Source organism: Phyllobates terribilis, unplaced genomic scaffold (genome assembly GCF_046119375.1).
Source record: "Phyllobates terribilis strain yellow unplaced genomic scaffold, ASM4611937v1 Scaffold_154__1_contigs__length_4444370, whole genome shotgun sequence".
Lineage (NCBI taxonomy): Eukaryota > Metazoa > Chordata > Amphibia > Anura > Dendrobatidae > Phyllobates > Phyllobates terribilis.
This window is the reverse complement of record NW_027362914.1, coordinates 2,459,189-2,465,966: the sequence shown is the minus strand read 5'-3', so window position 1 is coordinate 2,465,966 and position 6,778 is coordinate 2,459,189.

The window sequence follows — 6,778 nt, the reverse complement described above, 5'->3', positions numbered from 1 at the left end:
GATACTGTCTGCTGAGCTGTTTATCTAATCCTCTCCTGTGTGATACTGTCTGCTGAGCTGTGTATCTAATCCACTCCTGTGTGATACTGTCTGCTGAGCTGTGTATCTAATCATATGCTGTGTGATAGTCTGCTGAGCTGTGTATCTAATCATATGCTGTGTGATAGTCTGCTGAGCTGTGTATCTAATCCTATGCTGTGTGATACTGTCTGCTGAGCCGTGTATCTAATCCTCTACTATGTGATACTGTCTGATGAACTGTGTATCTAATCCTCTCCTGTCTGATACTGTCTGCTGAGCCATGTATCTAATCCTATCGTGTGTGATACCATCTGCTGAGCAGTGTATCTAAACCTATCCTGTGTGATACTGTCTGCTGAGCTGTGTCTCTAATCCTCTCCTGTGTGATACTATCTGCTGAGCAGTGTATCTAATCCTCTCCTGTGTGATACTGTCTGCTGAGCTGTGTATCTAATCCTATTCTGTGTGATACCATCTGCGGAGCTGTGTATCTAATCCTCTCCTGTATGATAATGTCTGCTGAGCCGTGTATCTAATCTTTTCCTGTGTGATACTTCCTACTGAGCTGTGTATCTAATCCTATCCTTTGTGATACCATCTGCTGAGCAGTGTACCTAATCCTATCCTGTGTGATACTGTCTGCTGAGCTGTGTATCTAATCCATTCCTGTGTGATACTGTCTGCTGAGCTGTGTATCTAATCCTATGCTGTGTTATACTGTCTGCTGAGCTGTGTATCTAATCCTATGCTGTGTTATACTGTCTGCTGAGCTGTGTATCTAATCCTCTCCTGTGTGATACTGTCTGCTGAGCTGTGTATCTAATCCTCTCCTGTGTGATACTGTCTGCTGAGCTGTGTATCTAATCCACTCCTGTGTGATACTGTCTGCTGAGCTGTGTATCTAATCCTATGCTGTGTGATAGTCTGCTGAGCTGTGTATCTAATCCTATGCTGTGTGATACTGTCTGCTGAGCCGTGTATCTAATCCTCTACTATGTGATACTGTCTGATGAACTGTGTATCTAATCCTCTCCTGTGTGATACTGTCGGCTGAGCCGTGTATCAAATCCTCTTCTGTGTGATACTGTCTGCTGAGCTGTGTATCTAATCCTCTCCTGTGTGATACTGTCTGCTGAGCCATGTATCTAATCCTCTCCTGTGTGATACCGGCTGCTGAGCTGTGTATCTAATCCTCTCCTGTGTGATACTGGCTGCTGAGCTGTGTATCTAATCCTCTCCTGTGCGATACTGTCTGCTGAGCTGTGTATCTAATCCTTTGCTGTGTGATACTGTCTGCTGAACCGTGTATCTAATCCTTTGCTGTGTGATACTGTGTGCTGAGCTGTGTATCTAATCCTCTCCAGTGTGATGCTGTCTAATGAGCTGTGTATCTAATCCTCTCCTGTGTGATACTGTCTGCTGAGCTGTGTATCTAATCCTCTCCTGTGTGATACTGTCTGTTGAGCTATGTATCTAATCCTTTCCTATGTGATACTGTCTGCTGAGCCGTGTATCTAATCCTCTCCTGTGTGATACTGTCTGCTGAGCCATGTATCTAATCCTCTCCTGTGTGATACTGTCTGCTGAGCTGTGTATCTAATCCTCTCCTGTGCGATAGTGTCTGCTGAGCCGTGTATCTAATCCTTTCGTGTGTGATACTGTCTGCTGAGCCATGTATCTAATCCTCTACTGTGTGATACTGTCAGCTGAGCTGTGTATCTAATCCTCTCATGTGTGATACCGGCTGCTGAGCTGTGTATCTAATCCTCTCCTGTGTGATACCGGCTGCTGAGCTGTGTATCTAATCCTCTCCTGTGTGATACCGACTGCTGAGCTGTGTATCTAATCCTCTTTTGTGCGATACTGTCTGCTGAGCTGTGTATCTAATCCTATCCTGTGCGATACTGTCTGCTGAGCCGTGTATCTAATCCTTTCCTGTGTGATACTGTGTGCTGAGCTGTGTATCTAATCCTCTCCTGTGTGATGCTGTCTGATGAGCTGTGTATCTAATCCTTTCCTGTGTGATACTGTCTGCTGAGCTGTGTATCTAATCCTCTCCTGTGTGATACTGTCTGATGAACTGTGTATCTAATCCTATCCTGTGTGATACTGTCTGCTGAGCTGTGTATCTAATCCCACCCTGTGTGATACTGTCTGCTGAGCCGTGTATCTAATCCACTCCTGTGTGATACTGTCTGCTAAGCTGTGTATCTAATCCTGCCCTGTGCGATACTGTCTGCTGAGCCATGTATCTAATCCACTCCTGTGTGATACTGTCTGATGAACTGTGTATCTAATCCTATCCTGTGTGATACTGTCTGCTGAGCCATGTATCTAATCAACTCCTGTGTGATACTGTCTGCTGAGCTGTATATCTAATCCTCTCCTGTGTGATACTGTCTGCTGAGCTGTGTATCTAATCCTCTCCTGTGTGATACCGTCTGCTGAGTCGTGTATCTAATCCTATCCTGTATGATACTGTCTGCTGAGACATGTATCTAATCCTATCCTGTGTAATACTGTCTGCTGAGCCGTGTATCTAATCCTCTCCTGTGTGATACTGTCTGCTGAGCAGTGTATCTAATCCTCACCTGTGTGATACTGTCTGCTGAGCTGTGTATCTAATCGTATGCTGTGTGATACAGTCTGCTGAGCTGTGTATCTAATCCTATCCTGTGTAATACTGTCTGCCGAGCTGTGTATCTAATCCACTCCTGTGTGATACTATCTGCTGAGCTGTGTATCTAATCCCATGCAGTGTGATACTGTCAGCTGAGCTTTGCATCTATTCCTATCCTGTGTGATACCATCTGCTGAGCTGTGCATCTAATCCTCTCCTGTGTGATACTGTCTGCTGAGCTGTGTATCTAATCATCTCCTGTGTGATACTGTCTGCTGAGCTATGTATCTAATCCTCTCCTGTGTGATACTGTCTGCTGAACCGTGTATCTAATCCTCTCCTGTCTGATACTGTCTGCTGAGCTGTGTATCTAATCCTCTCCTGTGTGATAGTGTTTGCTGAGCCGTGTATCTAATCCTTTCCTGTGTGATACTGTCTGCTGAGCTGTGTTTCTAATCCTATCCTGTGTGATACTGTCTGCTGAGCTGTGTATCTAATCCTCTACTGTGTGATACTGTCAGCTGAGCTGTGTATCTAATCCTCTTCTGTCTGATACTGTCTGCTGAGCTGTGTATCTAATCCTCTCCTATGTGATACTGTCTGCTGAGCTGTGTATCTAATCCTATGCTGTGTATCTAATCATATGCTGTGTGATACTGTCTGCTGAGCTGTGTATCTAATCCTATGCTGTGTATCTAATCATATGCTGTGTGATACTGTCTGCTAAGCTGTGTTTCTAATCCTTTCCTGTGTGATACTGTCAGCTGAGCCATGTATCTAATCCTCTACTGTGTGATACTGTCAGCTGAGCTGTGTATCTAATCCTCTTCTGTCTGATACTGTCTGCTGAGCTGTGTATCTAATCCTCTATGTGATACTGTCTGATGAGCCGTGTATCTAATCCTCTCCTGTGTGATACTGTCTGCTGAGCTGTGTATCTAATCCTCTCCTGTGTGATACTGTCTGCTGAGCTGTGTATCTAATCCTATGCTGTGTATCTAATCATATGCTGTGTGATACTGTCTGCTGAGCTGTGTATCTAATCCTCTCCTATGTGATACTGTCTGCTGAGCCGTGTATCTAATCCTCTCCTGTGTGATACTATCTGCTGAGCTGTGTATCTAATCCTCTCCTGTGTGATACTGTCTGCTGATCTGTGTATCTAATCCTATGCTGTGTATCTAATCATATGCTGTGTGATACTGTCTGCGGAGCTGTGTATCTAATCCTCTCCTGTGTGATACTGTCTGTTGAGCCGTGTATCTAATCCTCTCCTGTGTGATACTGTCTGCTGAGCTGTGTATCTAATCCTCTCCTGTGTGATACTGTCTGCTGAGCTGTGTATCTAATCATATGCTGTGTGATACTGTCTGCTGAGCTGTGTATCTAATCCTCTCCTATGTGATACTGTCTGCTGAGCCGTGTATCTAATCCTCTCCTGTGTGATACTGTCTGCTGAGCTGTGTATCTAATCCTCTCCTATGTGATACTGTCTGCTGAGCTGTGTATCTAATCCTCTCCTGTGTGATACTGTCTGCTGAGCCGTGTATCTAATCCTCTCCTGTGTGATACTGTCTGCGGAGCTGTGTATCTAATCCTCTCCTGTGTGATACTGTCTGCTGAGCCGTGTATCTAATCCTCTCCTGTGTGATACTGTCTGCTGAGCTGTGTATCTAATCCTCTCCTGTGTGATACTGTCTGCTGAGCTGTGTATCAAATCCTCTCCTGTGTGATACTGTCTGCTGAGCTGTGTATCAAATCCTCTCCTGTGTGATACTGTCTGCTGAGCCGTGTATCTAATCCTCTCCTGTGTGATACTGTCTGCTGAGCTGTGTATCTAATCCTCTCCTACGAGAGTCCCTATCCACATTCTACAAGTACTCAACAACAGGCCCAGCCGATCTAACCTACCTGTCGCACCTGAGAAGGAAGATTAATTTCAATCATCAAATTTCTTTCTATGTTTTATGTTTTTATCATATTAGCCTGGAGCATTTTTAAAGAAATTTGTACACTAATCCTGGTGATACATTTCACCCTTTTAAAACATTTTTTTTTCCCACCCCCATATATTTTATATTTTATATCTTAATAAAAGCTTCAAGCAAATTAAGTTATCCACCTCTGGTTTTCTTTCTCCAAACCCACTACCATTAGCGCGAATTTACACAATTATCTTAACCCTAGAACAAAAGATCCTCTAAAGCTAGACATCATGCTGCGATCCAAAGAAATTCAGGACCAAATGAGAAACAAAGTAATTGAGATCTATCAGTCTGGAAAAAGGTCTAAAGCCATTTCTAAAGATTTGGGACTCCAGCGAACCACAGTGGGAGTCATTATCCACAATAGGCGAAAATATGGAACAATGGTGAACTTTCCTAGGCGTGGCCGGCTGATCAAAATTACCCCAAGAGCGCAGCAACGACTCATCCAAGAGGTCACAAAAGACCCCACAACAACATCCAGAGAACTGCAGGTCTCACTTTTGTTGTAATAGACTCATTGCCAATTATCCCAAACACTTGATTGTAGTTGTTGTTGCTGAGGGTGCTTCAACCAGTTATTAGGTTTAGAGGGCAATCACTTTTTCACACAGGGCCCTGTAGGTTTGGATTTCTTTTTCCCTTAATAATTAGGATCTTCATTTAAAAACTGCATTTTGTGGTTACTTGTGTTATCTTTGTCTAATATTAAAATTTGTTTTGAGATCTGAAATATTTAAGTATGACAAACATGCAAAAGAATGAGAAATCAGGAAGGGGCAAACAACTTTTCTAACATACACATATACATATATATACAGTGGCGTGCCGCAGACCACGCGACTGTTATGAGGTCCGTGAGCCGAGAGAGCCCCATAGCAGTCCAGGGGCGGACATACCGCCGCCGGTGCAGCTGTGCCGTGTCCCCACCATGGAGCTGCACCAAGGGGCCCGCAAGGTGCAGCTGCTCCCTGCACGCAGCGCGTAGGGAGCGATCCCTGCAGCTCCACTGCTGTCAGGAGAAGAATAGCAGTGGAGTTGCAGGGATCGTCCTCTGCTTCCTCCCTGACCCAGGCGCACGCAGCTTCATGACGTCATCATCCAGCGCGCACCTGGGTCAGGAAGAAAGCTGCCGGCAACCAGGAGAATGCTGGAGGGGAGCGAGCTGAGCTGCTCAGGTAAGTTTTTTTTTTTTTTTTTTTACTGAAACGCTGGGGAGGGGAGGTGCTGGGACAGAGCAATATGGAGGTGCTGGGACAGAGCAATATGGAGGCGCTGGGACAGAGCAATATGGAGGCGCTGGGACAGAGCAATATGGTGGCGCTGGGACAGGGCAATATGGAGGCGCTGGGACAGAGCAATATGGAGGCGCTGGGACAGAGCAATATGGAGGCGCTGAGACAGAGCAATATGGAGGCGCTGGGACAGAGCAATGACGGGGCGCTGGGACAGAGCAATGACGAGGGTGCTGGGACAGAGCAATGACGGAGGCGCTGGGACAGAGCAATGACGGGGGCGCTGGGACAGAGCAATGACGGGGGCGCTGGGACAGAGCAATGACGGGGGTGCTGAGAGAGCAATGACGGGGGTGCTGGGAGAGAGCAATGATGTGGGTTCTGGGAGAGAGCAATGACGGGGGTGCTGGGAGAGAGCAATGACGGGGGTGCTGGGACAGAGCAATGATGAGTGTGCTGGGACAGAGCAATGACGGGGGTTCTGGGACAGAGCAATGACGGGGGTGCTGCGACAGAGCAATGACGGGGGTACTGGGAGAGAGCAATGACGGGGATACTGGGAGAGAGAAATGATGTGGGTCTCTTTGCTTGTACTGTTAAGCCTTGTATGTTTTCCGTGTGCACATAGCCTTACAGTTAATTGGGGAGAGTCACAGAGACTGAATAATTTATATTATTGGCCGGTGCAGATTATAGTTAATGGGGGGCACAGTGCTGCTTATCACTTTATATTTTGATTACTAGGTGGTTAATAGTATATTAATGGGGGGGTTACATATCTGTATTCGAGGACGCAGAGCGGGGGAGACACATGTATACATACAATATGTGACCTTGTTATTTTCTAGGCTGGAGATCATCGTGACAAGACGAGACGTGGCTGGGAGATGACGACATGAAGGTCTGACCAGATGGAG